Here is a 15,602-nt window from a genome sequence, read left to right on the forward strand (position 1 = left end):
AGTGGTGGGGAAGACATGTACTCTTTCAAGCTTTCCAGAGCTTGGTCGCATTCTTCATCCCACTCAAACTTGGCTTTTAAAGCTTGAAAGAATGGTCGTAATCTGTCTGACGACTTGCTTATGAACCGATTGAGCGCAGCCGCCATACCGGTGAGATGCTGCACATCTTTGACTGAGTTTGGTCTCTCCAGTTCCTGGATTGCTTTGATATGGGAGGTATCTGCTTCTATGCCCCGGTTGGTCACAAGGAAGCCCAAGAATTTGCCAGATCCTACGCCGAAGGCGCACTTGGACGCATTGAGGCACAACTTGTGCTTCTTCAAAACTTCAAACATTTCTCCCAAGTCCTTGAGATGGTCATTCTCATCCTTGCTTTTGACCACCATGTCGTCGATGTAAGCTTCCATTGTTCTGCCTAACAATGGTTCAAACATCTTGGTGACCATCCGTTGGAATGTCGCCCCTGCGTTCTTTAGGCCAAAGGGCATGACCTTGTAGCAGTATAATCCTCTTGGTGTTGTGAAGGATGTGACCTCCTGGTCCGGTTTATGCATGGCGATTTGGTGGTAGCCTCTGTATGCATCCAGAAAGCTAAGTCGATTGTGCCCCGCCGTTAAGTCTACCAGTTGATCTATCCTTGGTAGAGGGAAGCTATCTTTTGGGCACGCCATGTTGACTGTTTTGTAGTCGACGCAGACACGCCATTTACCATTCTTTTTTGGCACTATGACTGTGTTGGAGATCCATCTTGGGTAGTGCACTTCTCTAATTGCTCCTGCCTCCAGCAGGTTGCCTACCTCTTCTGCCACTATTTCGGCGTGGTGGAATGCCGATCTGCGTGTGCGTTGAATGACTGGTCTGGCGGATGGGTGGACATTGAGTTGGTGACTGATGAAGTTTGGATCAATACCTGGCATGTCGTAGGGCGTCTAGGCAAACACTTCGATGTTAGAGGTCAAGAATTCCAAGACCTCTAATCTCTCAGCACTGGACAACGATGAGCCAAGCAAGAAGAACTTATCCGGGTTCTTCTCATCTATTTTTGCCTCCACCAAGTCCTCCACCAAGTCCTCCACCGCTTTCTGATCAGCCTCTTTACCGACGTCCGCGAATAGTTCATTACTTTCTGGTTCTTCCACCGAATGAACATATCCTTTGGCAGCGCGACTGCCATTCACCGTGGTGAAACATTGCTTTGACATGATCTGATCTCCATAGACTTCTTCAATTATACCGGTGTCGTTGGGGAACCGCATTACCTGATGGTATGATGACGCTACCGAACGCATGGCATGCAGCCATGTTCTGCCCAAGATGATGTTGTAAGTGGAGGGGACCTTCAATACCCAGAACTCCACTTGTTTTGTTATGCTTCCTGCTCTGACCGGAAGAATTATTTTGCCGACGGGCCATTCTGGCATGGAGTTGAATCCAATTAGGGGAGAAACTGCAGGCGCCAAGTCTTTGTCTTGCAGCTTCAACTGTTTGAATGTTTCGTAGTACATGATCTCACATGAACTACCCTGGTCAATCAGAATCCGCTTGACGTCAAAATCTTTGACTCGGAGAGTGACAACTAGAGCATCATTGTGAGGACAGTATATTCGATCCAGGTCTTTATCCGAAAAAGACATGACGTTTGTTGCTTCTGTCTTCCCTTTCTTGGTGGCAGGTTGGGCACCTAGCACTTCTCTAAAGTGATCAGCCTTTTTGATTGATCCTCTGAGCTCGCATACGCGCTCAGGTTCAAAAACTCCATGTATGACATTGATAATACCTTGAGGCGGTGCATCGATTGGCATTCCGTTGGGATGGTTATTATGATCTTGGGGGCCTGGTTGCGTCCCTCATTCAATATATTTGTCCAAGTGGCCTGCTGCCACCAACTCTTCCAAGTGTTGTCTCAGTGGCGTGCAATTCTCAGTGCGGTGCCCTTTTTCTTTGTGGAAGGTGCACCGTGATCTTTCGTCATAATCCTTCTGGGCTTCTCCTAGCTTGGCTGGCCACTTGACGAAAGGCTCATCTCTTATTTCGCTAAGAATCCGATATATCAGTTTCTTGAACACAGTGGTTATGGCAGTACGGATTCTCAACCATCTTTTATCAGGGTCTTTTCCGTTATCTCGTCTGCCACGCCCGTTTTTGTTCTGACGATCTACTGTATTAACCTTTGCTGAGGTCTTCTTTTCTGGTACTACGGTTGCACTAGATTTTGCTTTGGCTCGTGCGCCATCCTCTTCTACCCTGATGTGCTGATGCACTCTTTCCATCAGGGCTTCCATAGTGAGGGGTGGCGTCATGGTGATCGAGTCCCTCAGTCTGTTCCCAACTGGAAGGCCTCTTTTATACTGTGCGATGGCGAGATTGGTGGGACAGTCCCCAATCTGATTGAATGTCTCCCAGTAGCGACTGTTGTAAGATCTGAGGGTCTCTTTTTCACCCATGTCGATGGAGAGTAACTGGTCTATCTCCACCGGCGTTTTAGTGTTTGTTTGAAACCTTGTTACGAATGCTTCCGCCAGTTGAGCCCAGGAGGCTATGCTGCCTTCTGGGAGTTTCTCGAACCAAGTCCAGCCCAAGTCGCCAAGGCTTGATGGGAAGAGTATACACATTAAGGCCTCGTTTCGCCTGTACACAGCCATGACTTGGCGAAAGTGGCTCAAGTGTGAATACGAGTCCGTCTTCCCTTCATATGTAGTGAATTTCGGCTGAAGGAAGCCTGATGGTAGGGGCGCGTTTTCAATTGCTGGAACAAACGGCGAAGTCTGTAGTCTTGCTAAGGCTTTGTCCGTTGGTTCGTAGGCAGGGCGCGGTATTGGCATTCCAACCTCGACGCTTCCATGCGTCCGAGGAGCCAACCGCTGTAAGGCAGAAACTCGGTGTGGATCCCTTGCCCTGGCATCCTCCTTGCATCGTGCTTTTTCTTCGAGCACAGTTCGTAAGTCGGATGACCTGGGCAGCTCCGTCTGTCTAGATCTGGTTTGGTTTGAATGTGAAGGCCAATACGTGCTTCCTTCAGTGTATGATCTCTCAGATCTCGTCCTCTCAGACCTAGAGTGACGAGTTCTGGAAGACAAGGATTGAGTGTCGCCTGTCCTGAGGCTTCTGCTTTCTCCTTGTGAGGGTGTAGTATTCCTACTACGATTTTCTGAGTGGCGAGGGGGCGTCTTGTTTTTGCGCCCCTCTCCTGTCGCCACTTCTTTTTTCTTCATCTGGCGTTTCAAGGCCTCCATGTCCGCCGCCATCTTTCTTATTAATTCATCTTGTTCTTTTACGCGGTCTTCCAGAGCTTGAGGGTCAATCCTCCGTCTTTGCCTGTCTGGACTTTGTGAATGAGAGCGATGGGGGCTGTTATTCCGCCTTCCCCTAGCATCCCTCCTGGAGGTATGTCGTTGGGGCTCCAAGTCCGCCATGGGAGGGACAGAAGGTAACCCTTCACGCCTTGCGCCCCCTTCTAGAGTTAGTCCGTCGACGGCGGATTGCGGCAATTCTTCAATGTGTGCCATTGAATGAGAAAAGGAGTAGCTTAGTCAAGAGGTTTCGTTCTGTCTGTTCTTCCCACAGATGACGCCAATTGTACGGGAAAGAAATACGCCTTCTCGTATAATCCTGTTGACCAAGTCCACGCTCCTCCGTACGACGTCGCTTTATCACCTGAAAACACAAACGTGAGCTAGCCGGCGGGTGTGTGCCGGAAACCTCTCCGATGCCTAAGTCAGTAGGCTTGACAAATAGACAAAGCTCTATGTTCTCAGAAAGCAAAATTGTGTTGTGTTCTGTTACCTCCTCCAAGGTGATGTTTGTGAGCTTTTTATAAGTTTCGTGTGGCACAATCCTAGTAGGACTTTTATTCCTCCATGCAGAGTCCTCCTAGGATTCATACTCCTAAGGATAATGCTTATCCTTTTACACCCCCCCACTGCTTAAACCAAGTGGGATGGTTTTCATCACGGCCGAACTGTCATTTGACCGAGATAAGCCTAATTATGTTGAGCCGCTGTGTAGGCCGAACTACTCTTAGTTCGGTTCTGTTTTTATTCATCTTGATTCTCCTCTGCTCAACCCATAGCACGGCTGAACCAATCTTAACAAATTGCGACCGGTATAACTCCTAGGTCGGTCTAACTCAAAGACACTGCTAGACCGATCTATTCAAGATATATCTCGACCGGACTAACTCCGATATCAGCCTAGCTCAAACTCGCCCGGACTAAAGTAGCTTTACTATTCTTGAACCGAAGTAACTTCATAATTCATGGGCCGGAGTAACTATTTCTATTGGGCCGGAGTAATCATTACGGTCTTTTTACTCAGTCCTTCGCACTTTGGACCACAAAGCCCAACTCACAGCTCGGCCCATTTATTAGCCAACATAGTTTGACGGATCCCCAAGCCCCCCCAATACATTTTGGCTTTGTGATTGTATCCCAATCAACCAAATGCATTGTCCTATGATCAGAAGTAGAGTCCCAAAGGAAATCACTGTTGATTTTTTCCATGGTTCTAGAGATGGAGGAAAGGAGGAAGTTGCATTGCATGATGTAGGAGGGGATGGCTAGGTTTACTGCTTTAACAAGGGTACATCTACTTGCAAAAGAGAGTAGTCTAGATTTCCAACCAGTAAGCTTCGTCTGCAGTTTATCGATGACAAATTGAAAATCTGCTGCCTTGGGTCTATGGTGGTGGAGAGGACAGCCCAGATACTTGCCTAGTGATATAGTTTCGGAGATCTAGAGGATGGAAGTAAGGGTAGTCTTAACTGAATCCGAGGTATTAGCAGAGAAAAACACTTTAGATTTCGAGAGACTGACTTTCTGGCCCGACAACGCACAATAATCTCTAAGGATGGAAGAGATGGTTTCACCATTCCGAATAGAAGCTTCCCCCAAAAAGGATGATGTCATCGGCAAAAAACAAATGGGATAAAGTAGGGCCATTTCTGGACAGTTTCAGCGGTTTCCAGGTCTTGTTTGAGCATACCTCAGAGATTTGAAGAGAGAGATATTCTAGACAGAGAATAAACAAATAGGGTGAAAAGGGGTCGCCTTGCCGGATACCCCGCGAGGGTGAGAAATAATTAGTTATTCCTCCATTGTAAATGACAGCAAGGGAGGATGTGGAGATACAAGAGAGAATTAGATCAATCCAGCTCAACGGAAAATTGAAGAAGGTTAGTACTTTTTTGATAAAACCCCATTCCAATCTATTGTAGGCCTTCTCTAAGTCCAGTTTGATGAGCATGTTACCCATGTGACCTCTCTTGAGTGTGAAGCTATTCACTACTTCTTGAATAATAACAATATTGTCCGCACCTCTTCGACCCAAGATAAAACTAGCTTGAAAAGGATTGATCAGATTATCAAGGAAGGGTTTGAGATGAGCAACAAGAGTTTTAGTGATTAGTTTGAAGACGGTGTTGCACAAACCTATAGGACGAAATTGGCTAATCAGTTCAGGACGATTGATCTTAGGAATAAGGCAAATAAGGGTCTTGTTTAAAGAAGGATCAATTTTTCCTGATCTGAATACATTCTGGACCACACGGACCACTGAACTCCCAATAGTGTCCCAGCAGCGTTGGAAGAAGATGGGATGTAGGCCGTCGGGACTAGGGGCTTTCTAGGGCTTAAAAGTCCACAAGATAAATTTAATTTCTTCAGCTGAAGGAATATTGGATAGTGTAAGATGGTGTGAGGAATCCAGTGGGAAAAGAAAGAGGAGAGGGAAATGAGATGGGAACAGAGTGTAGGGAGGATGTAAACAGTTCAACAAAAAAATTTGACACCAAGTTTCCAAGAGCATAGTCTTCAAAAACCCAAGAATCATTATGTTTAAGGGCCAAAATTTTGTTATTTCGGCGATGGGAGATGGTAGTGGAGTGAAAAAATTTGGTGTTTCGGTCCCTCTCGAGAGTGTAGTTTACGCGGCTTTTCAGCGCCCAAAATTCCTCTTCAAGTTTAAGAATGTTCTTATACTCGGAAAGAAGAGATTTTTTGACACTGGAAATAAATAAAGACTGGTCTATATCAAGTGTTTTTTGGACTCCACCGATACGTGCTGCCAGATGTTTTTTCTTGTGAAAAATATTTCCAAAGCAATGTTTGTTCCAAAACTGCAATTTATGAGTGAAGTCCTCAATACAATCCGGGAAGGGAATTGATGGGTCACTCTAGCTATCCCTCATTACCTGGAACAAAGATGGGTATGAGAACCACATTGTTTCAAATCTGAAGGGCCTGGGAAGTCTGTTGGTAGCAGATGGGTTTGTGTCTAAGAGTAGTGAGCTTGATGGTCCGAGAGGATGCGAGGGAGATGGAGAACTTTAGTTTCCTGGTATGACTGAAGCCAATCAAGATTACAAAAACACCTATCCAACCGCTCCTTTATCAAGCCTCTTGTAGAACGGAGATTTGTCCAGGTAAAACGGGACCCTAAGAATCCCAGGTCCATGAGACCGCAGTGGTTCCAAGCAATGTTTGAAGGTTGAAGCTCTAGTTCGGTTGATAGTGTTGTCACCAAATTTATCATGGGCAGACAAAATTTCATTGAAATCACCCATTACTAACCAGGGAAAATTATGAGAGTCAGAGAGAGAGGAAAGATTGTCCTATAATTTCCACATAGTTTCACAATGAGGACTTGCATAAATAGCAGAAAGTATCCAAGAAGAAGAGTTACGAAAAACCTGAACACAGACATGGATCTCTTGCTGAGTGACGGTAAGGATATCACAATGGACTTCAGGATCGTTCCACAGCAACCAGATGCCTCCCGCAAAACCAACCGGAGGAGAGATGTGCACATTGGTGAAACCGAGACTCTCATAGATAACTTTGTCTCTATCACCTCCCACGCAGGTTTCCGTAATGATCACCATTTGAGGGTGATGCTCAGCCATAAGATCATGGAAGTGTCTGCGAAAATGAGGGTTGGCAGCGCCTCTACAATTCCATCAGATAATCTTCATTTGAGAGTCAAGCAGAGGGAGTTGGGAGGGGTGAGAATCCTCCACTAGCAGTTTCGCTTCAATTGGCAAGGCCCAAAAGGGGTCCAAGTGTTTCATCCCCCTCAGAATGGGCTCTATGGTGATTTGATGGTTCATGGGCCAGTTGCTTGGCTGAACAGAGAAGCCGACGGTAACGAGAAGGCGGTAGAGATTAGGATCGGCTAATAGGACTTCGGCTGTATGGTTTTGACCTAGTAGGTTGAACTGCAGTGGGGTTGAAAGGGGGTGAAAGTTTAGCAATGGTAGGACGGGGTGTGGGTAAGAGAGTTTCCATAGTTGAGAGGCTCATATAAGGCTGAAGGTAGGGCAGAAAATGGTGGTTCTGAAACACCACTTGCTTTAGTTAGATTGTTTGTTGGGGTTAGTCTGAGATGTGGGTGTACGGGGAGGTGAAGTAAGTCACAACCACCACTGGTTGGTTTGTAAAGGGTGGTGGAATCGGGAGGAGCGGTGAGAGGCTCATCCAGATGTTGAGAATGTCGGGATCGAACCATCCCAAGATATGTGTTGGGTCCCTTCGAATCTCGGAGATTAGTCTCTCGTCCATCCTTATGAGATTGTCTTAGGTGCTCATGAACCACCCTGGGTAGGTCTGGTTTGGAAGGTTGTGAAAGCGAAACGGGATAGTTGTTTCTGGGGCTGATGGAGATGGTTGGTGACGGCTTGGTCTTGGGTTGCGATGGAGACGTTTGTGAGGGCGAGCCATGAAGAAGGAGATCTGGGGATGCTTTAGTGTGTAAAGTGTTAACGAGCAGGGGTGGAGAGGGATGGGTAGAAAAATGGTGAGTGTTGGGTGTGTTCGAGGTTGTAAAGTCTGCAGGTTGTGGCGGGATGGAATTGTTTGGTGAGAGAGACAAAAGAGGTAGAAGGTTTGAAGCAGTGATACTAGGATTAGAATTTAAGGAGGATATGTCAACATCAGGAAGGTTAACAAGGGCTGCAAAAGGGTTCACAGTGGTAGAAGTGACGAAAAGGGGCGCCGTAAGATTGGCCAGGAGAGTAGGTGTGGGAATAGAGGTGTCAGCAGTGTCAGCAGCCAGGTTCAGAATAGGTTCTGGAGGGGGGACAGGAGGTGGGGTTGAAGATGAAGTAGCATGTTTTTGGGTAGCTGAGTAAGCTTGTTTCTTGACCCAAGAATTCTTGGGTTGTGGATTGGACACATGAGGGGGGTGCCCTACTGGAACCTTATTGGCTAGCTTCTATTGGGTAGATAGAGGTTTTGTCTTCTTCTTGACCAGCATCCAAGGGCCGAACTTAGGTGCAAGTTGGTCACCGGCCGAATGGGAGGTGGAAGGCTCAGTTGGAATAGAGGAATGGTGAGTGATCCCATCAGTACAAACATTTTCTTATGGCCTACACATTTAAAACAGATTTTTGAGATGCCTTCATATGAAATTTTCTGTTGAAACAAACCAATTTGGATCATGGGTATCAGAGGTTTGTTTGTATCTATTTGGATACAAAGACGGGCAAAACGGCCGTCTCCATTCTCCGTGTGGATGTCGATTTTTAAAAAAGTACCTAGTAGCCTCCCTATTTTACTCAGAATCTATTTGTCATAGTATTCAATGGGTAATCCTTGGAGTCTAGCCCACACTACTGTTGAGGGTATAGTTGACTCGGCGGAGACAAACTCTAGGACCCACCTTTGCACTGCCAAGAAGTTGGCTCCGATAAACCACGGAGTTTGGGCAATGACCTTCTACAGATCAGTTTCTAGTTCGAACTTGATGAGGTAGAAGTGGTTTCCTAAGTCAAGGCCTTGAAAACGCCCTGAAGTCTTCCAAAGGTTAGATAGTTTTCCCATAAGGAAGTTGAAGCTCACTTTATGCCCAATAAGCTTGATAATCACAGATAGGTTCCAAGGGACGCGAATGCGATGAAGTTCCTCCGAAGAAAGCGACAGAGAGGGAAAGGAGCCGGGCGCCTCTGGGTTAGAGGAGCCCGACTCATCTACGGTTACAATGACCTCCATCGCGGATGAGCAAGAGTCTAGAACAGCTAAGGGTGATAAAAGGGCATCTTTGAAAGAACGAGGCTGAAGGTTCGTACCTGATACTGTGTCTGGTTTGGTGCCGTTCAAGAAGGTCGGTTTTCTTTACGGACTGTGCTCTCTCTTCGCCGTCTGGTTGTGCTTTCTAGGTGCCGGTTACTATGGGTTGATCCTGATGTCTTGTTGCTCTTTCCGTTGTTTCAGCTGAGCTCTCCATTGATTGATACATATAGTATTATTTTATTTGAAAAGACTCTATAATAATTGATGGTTGAATAAATTATTTATTCTATTTGAAAAGAGATTTTGGGTATTTGTAATTTGTATAATAAATGTGGTCAATAATAATATCATAACACTAGTTGATATATTAGTGCGTACATTAATTAGTACATGTAGTATCACCGTTTATATAAAAGATTCGATTGATTAAATAACAATAGTTACATAGATAAAAAAATTTCTTTAAAAAAGATTAACGAGAAGTATTATTTTAAATATGAATTGTCGACTATTTTCAAAATATGTTTGATCACGACATGATGGGTAAGCAAGAGAGGCCTGTACCTTGGGCCTCTAAATTGGGGCTGAAAATATAATTTTGTGTTTTAGATATAAAAAAAAGGCCCAAATACTATAGGCCTAATTGAACATGGGGCCAAAAAAAACAACAAGAGTAGATTTTTATTTTTTAAAAGTATTTGTAATGATTGTTTCTTATTTTAATATATGAAAGTCAATTTTTGTTTATAATTTTAATGATTATATGTGCAAGTAAATTTTTTTGTGGCTACAGATAAATAAAAAAGTTGTAACTTATTGTTTTATTCATGAACTTTTTTTTTTCAATGTAAGAGGGCCTCATTTTCGAAGTTTGCCTTAGGCCCCTAAATCTCAAAGCTGGCCTTAGATCACGATTATCTAATCAATTTAAATTTTTATATAAATAATATGTTTTAATGATCAAATAGTTTAGACTAACAAAATGAGTCCATTGAGACTAACATTTGGTCCAATTGAGACACCCAAAAAAAATATGATAACAGTAGCCAATGAACAAATAACATTTTTCTTGAAAAAGAAATGTCAGAAAAATATGATTTTAAATATCATACATTCATTATTTTAAAAATAAATATTTTTGATCATGTAACTACAATTATTTGATTAATTTAATTTTTTTAACAATAATTTGCTAAGCCTAACAGTTTGAGTAGACCGTTTTCAGAGGATGGCCGTTTTCCTCAACTGTTAATACTACCAACTTACCAAGCCTCTTTAATTGTTGGGGGTCACTCAGGGTGTAACATTCAATACTTCGTTGGCACAAGCTAGGTTCGACATCAAATGAACCACAGGGGGGCCTTTTGGGTATGAACTTGAGTGGGTTGGCCCAATTCAATGATTTTCTGCTCGTGGCCTTAGACAAATAATTGTAATATTCAATGTTGGGTTTGGGTTAGATTTGTATTTGAGTGAGTCCAGTTGAGTTAAGATAATTGTTTATATTTTTTTATAACTCCTAGTCAGCTTGTGCGTACCTCGACTAATTCCTGAGAGACCAATCCCACTGTCCACTAAGGGGGACTATTTAAAACCAGAGCGAAACTCCGAATGGACTGGCTCAATAGAAGGATTAATAGCACCTGAGAGATTTTGAACTTGAAATCTAGAGAGGAGTAAACTCTCCAGTCCCAAGCCTACACCATTATGCCAACCCTTAAGGGTTATTTTAGTTAAAATAATGACAATGACTATGCCCCTTGTCAAATGTTTATGTTACTAGTCCATTTCTCCATTAATACTTAATGCATATTAAACCACTTGCTTCTTGTCAATAAATTAGTGGGCATGGAATCATTTGTCCCTAAAATTCCTATTCCACTTTTCTTAATGCACTCCTAACTTAATAATTTGATAAAATTTCCAAAATATAAAAATTTCAAGATACAATAGTACAATCAAGAGCAGAAGTAGAATCATCTCTCCCTAAAATCCCTGTCCCCCTCTCCTTGATGCATTTCTAGTTGTATAATTTGATAAGAATTTCAAAATACAAAAATCTCAAAATATAATAATATAATTACAAGTACATTTAGAAGTGAGATCATCTCTCCCTAAAATGCCTATCCCTCCCTCTCCTCAGTACACTTTTAATTGCATAATTTGATAAAAATTTCAAAATATCATAATGTTGATATGTAATAGTACAACTACGTTAAAATAAGGAGATGCGATTTTAGAATAGAGAATGCCATGCCAAATTATCATAGATCATGTCTCATTATCCATCTATCCTCTGTCCCATATTCCTTACATATTGTTATGTGAACAAAATCAATGACTAGTTCAAGTTTGAACTTGAGAAATCAGTTTGGACTTATGAGGTCCCGTTTGATATTTTGAATATTTGATTTTGTAGAGCTCTCCATATATATTATTTATAAAAAACATTAAATCGATTAGATAATCATAACATTTTCATTTTATTGTATTTGTTTATGAAAAAATGAACGATAAGTGTATTTTTAAAAATAGACAAACTATTTAATGAAAATACTGAACTACAAAAATCTTAAAGAATAATCATACAACAAAAAATGAAAAAAGCTTGAGATTCCTATTTTTGGTGACCCTCATAACCCCTAATTGATTGGTGGCCACTCATTATGTTTTTCTTTCCCTCTCTCTCTCTCCTCCACCTCTCTCACAAATGCTGTGGGGATCTAGGGGTGGTGGGGTCTGGAGCATTACTGATAAAAAAAAATATATTAAATAAAAAAATAAAATTTTAGATACAAAGAATCGTGTGCTAAATTAGTGGTCACAAAGTCCTGCCAGGTCAAAGTAATATAATTTACAAAGCTTGAGCATTTGGGTCTGAAGCCGACAAACATCTTACAGTGTAATCCTCTTTTTCAGGAGAATTTGTTGTTACCTTCACATGTGGAGGGTGGGGAATGATCCTATTGTCTCAAGCTTTTGTATCATTAATCAGTCCATATAGATTTTATTTTTTAATCTTAAAATGTTATATATGTAATATGTGGTCTTTGAGATTTGTGGGTCTGAAATTGCTTCATCAACAGGCTATTAGCTGTTCAAGTCGCCTTGTCTAGGACACCCCATATATTGGCAATACTAAGACCTTAAATCTCATTTAGCAGGGTTTATAAGTTAACTTATAAGTTCAAATTGCTAAAATAAACTAATTATTATTTAGTTGCTCTTATTTTGTAATATATATATATATATATATATAAAGTAAAAAAGATACTAAACGAATTAGGTTTTTAAGCACTAATTTATTTCACCGCTGGAAATTTGACTTTTAGAGGCGTTTAAAATATGCCGCTATAGCTATCAAAAATGTTGCTAATTCTTTTTCCGACGTTTAGTACTAAACGTCGAAGACGCAGCCGTTGCTATATCTTTATGGCACTTGTAAAGCGTCGTCATATTTGTATAGGCGGCGTTTCTAAATGTGTTACATAATCATAAAATGACGTCACGCCAGTATTTTGCGACATTTTAAAAACGCCGTGATAGCTTTTTTCTATTTTAAAATATAACCGTTGGCACTATACTATAGTGGCGCTTTGAAAAATGCCGTTATAGCTTCATTTTTTTTTTTTTGAAATTGTACTAATTCTGTGTGCTTTAACTAAAAAAATACCTGTAATAAAGCTGCAAAATAGCAATAATATGCATTTTTTCTTCTTATTTTTATGTTTTTCAAAATACACCATAAGGATACTGATTGATTGAATACAATAGCTTTATGCTAATGCTCAAATTCAGTAAATTAGAGGTAGAAACAACAAAGAGAACACAATCCACAAAAGATGGGTCAAAAACAAACACCACATCTACATCACCAGTAGTTTACTATTTCTGATTCAACATACAAGATACATGACACGTGATACTCTTTCCAAACTCAAGACAATGTAATCAACATATATAATACTCTATCAGATTCCAGACTATTACAAACTAATAAGGTACCGAATTGGTGAAGTTCTAGATTATTCTTCATTGTATCACAGCACCACATGGTTCAACCTTCAATTAATATACACTTTGGATAACAACAAACAAACAAACAAACATTAATATGCTATTTGGTTAACAACAAACAAACAAATAACTACAATACATTACATCCACAATCCACATAGCATTTATCCTCAGGATGTGAAGAACCTGCATACTTCGTCCCCATTACATAATTTATATATGTATATATAAGCAAATACTTTTGGTGCCAGATGATTTATTTAGCGACCGAAGGACAAAAATTCATTATTTTGTGCTTGCATTGCCATAGGGAAGAATCATACCTATTTGTGTCCTCCTCAACAGTTAAATCCCCTGCAAAATCTACCAAATCAAATACAGATTTCTGGGAATCATTTGTTCCACCAAATGACTGACCCTACACACATAATTAGGCATGTATGTAAGTAAATAAAAAGTAAAAGAATAAAGAGTGAGCATAAACAGCAGGCTGAGAAAAAAAGGTGATATTTTGACATTTGTATTGTGCTACCAGTACTCATATATGAAGTCATATGATGCACTAGAAAGGTGAAACACTTTACCAATTTAGTTGTTGCAACCTCCACCATCTTGTTCAACAAATCCAATGTTCAATAGGTATACCTATATATAGAGAGAGACACAGATAGGGGGATAGAAAGAAAAACACGTCAGAATATGAAAGGAGTACATTGTGTGCATTCTCTATATGCATCCCAATTCCACTCATAAAAGACATGCATTACGTAAGCCTAGCTGAGAGAGAAGTGTAACATTAATCTATGTAAAATAAGGTATACCTTTTATGAAGGAATAACTTATCTCAAGTTGCCTAAATTTTACACGAAGAAACAAATTCTGCAAAAAATAGGAGTAGCTTTAAAGCAAGTTGCGAAACATATCACTACCACACAGAATCTATTAAGTTTGTGACATTCCATCTAATGTAACACAAAGAACCTTCAACATCCAAATTATTATGCTAATGTTCAACACTAGAATGGAACGAGAAAATAAAACAAATAACAAAAACACAGAATCAATCAGGACAATCAGAATAGAGTCTTAATTAATGGACAAGAAATGTAAACCTGAGGATAAAAGAACAGCAGACCTGCAAGAGAATTGATTTTAAGTCAAACTAACAAGTAAAATTGGTGCATTGTTGCGTTGAGCTAAGTGAAGCGAACTATGACAGTGATGATAACAAATGATATTTAGTTATCTTGATGAGGTATGCTTTTATATCCTAATAATAAATAGATGAAGAGCTTTGCAGTAGAGTCCTATATTACTAAATAATACAAAAAGTCAAAAAGTTACCATCCTATTTAAGTCACATCATCTTATTTAAATCACATCACCTCTCTAACACATCACATCAAACCCAACCCAAACCCAACCCATATAAGCCAATAAGTCAAAAAGTGCACTTTTTTAGAACATCCCAAACCAACCTTTAAGAAGATGACCATGAAGAGCTTTGCAGTAGAGTCCTTGAAATAAAATAAAATAAATACACTTGAAGTTTTCCTCAAAAAATTTTAAATGCCATTATTTCAATAACAATATATTATATCATTTTCCATAGAACTCAGAGATTCCCTCTAGAAAAACTAAAAACAGAGTGATTAAGAAAACTAGATAGTTAATTTGAATGTTATTTAGGGGTGTGGTTTTAATTTGCAACCACTATACCTATACCTTCGCTATGTGCCAACAAACCTCAGCAATTGAGGCAGCGACGGCAGCAGCGGATTGAGTACTGTGAGGTAGTTCACGAAGAAAGCGACCAAATTGGCGGACAACAATAGAGATGGCTGGAACAACAGTCAAAGATAATACTAAAGACAAAAATCAAACAAGAAATTAAAATGAGCACATTACAATGAGGATGATATATGAATATAGTTTACGGTTTGGTTGTAAATGATAGAGCAATTACATGTTAAAGACAAAAAAAGCATGAAAATAATTGATAAGAAATAAAACTAAAGCAAGGAAGGATGGAACTCTTAACATAATGTTAGAAACAAACTTACAGAGAATTCTTGCTGAAGGCAGCATGTATAAAAGCCCAAATTGGATGTGATACCGCATCTTTGAGATGAGCGAGATTGATTGAAAAAGATAGGTTTTAGTATCTTTCTTTGATAAAAGCATACTCCTTCTAAACAAGTGAATACCTAATAAACATGAAGAATAAAAGATAATAAGTCAAATTCGAACAAGAATCCTAGGAAGGTACCTGAACAACTATAGAAACAAGAGAAAGAAAAGGAAAATGGAAAAATAAAAAATGGCTGCAAACTTCTAAATCCTAGTGTTATCATGTTTGGGAGATTTTGATGCAATATGCATATCAAGCATTTTCTCCACCTATCAGCTTTCTGTTATAAATGTCTGTCACAGAGGTGCAATCTGCAATCTTACCAGCTCCAACTTCATTTATATATTTAACATATTGATTCCATAAGGAACAGGTGACATGATAACATTATTTTGATATAATAAGAAGAACAACATAGACCAAAATGAATCCACACTGGGGGCGTTAACAAC

Source organism: Camellia sinensis, chromosome 9, assembly GCF_055761805.1.
Source record: "Camellia sinensis isolate YWXY chromosome 9, ASM5576180v1, whole genome shotgun sequence".
Classification (NCBI taxonomy): Eukaryota; Viridiplantae; Streptophyta; class Magnoliopsida; order Ericales; family Theaceae; genus Camellia; species Camellia sinensis.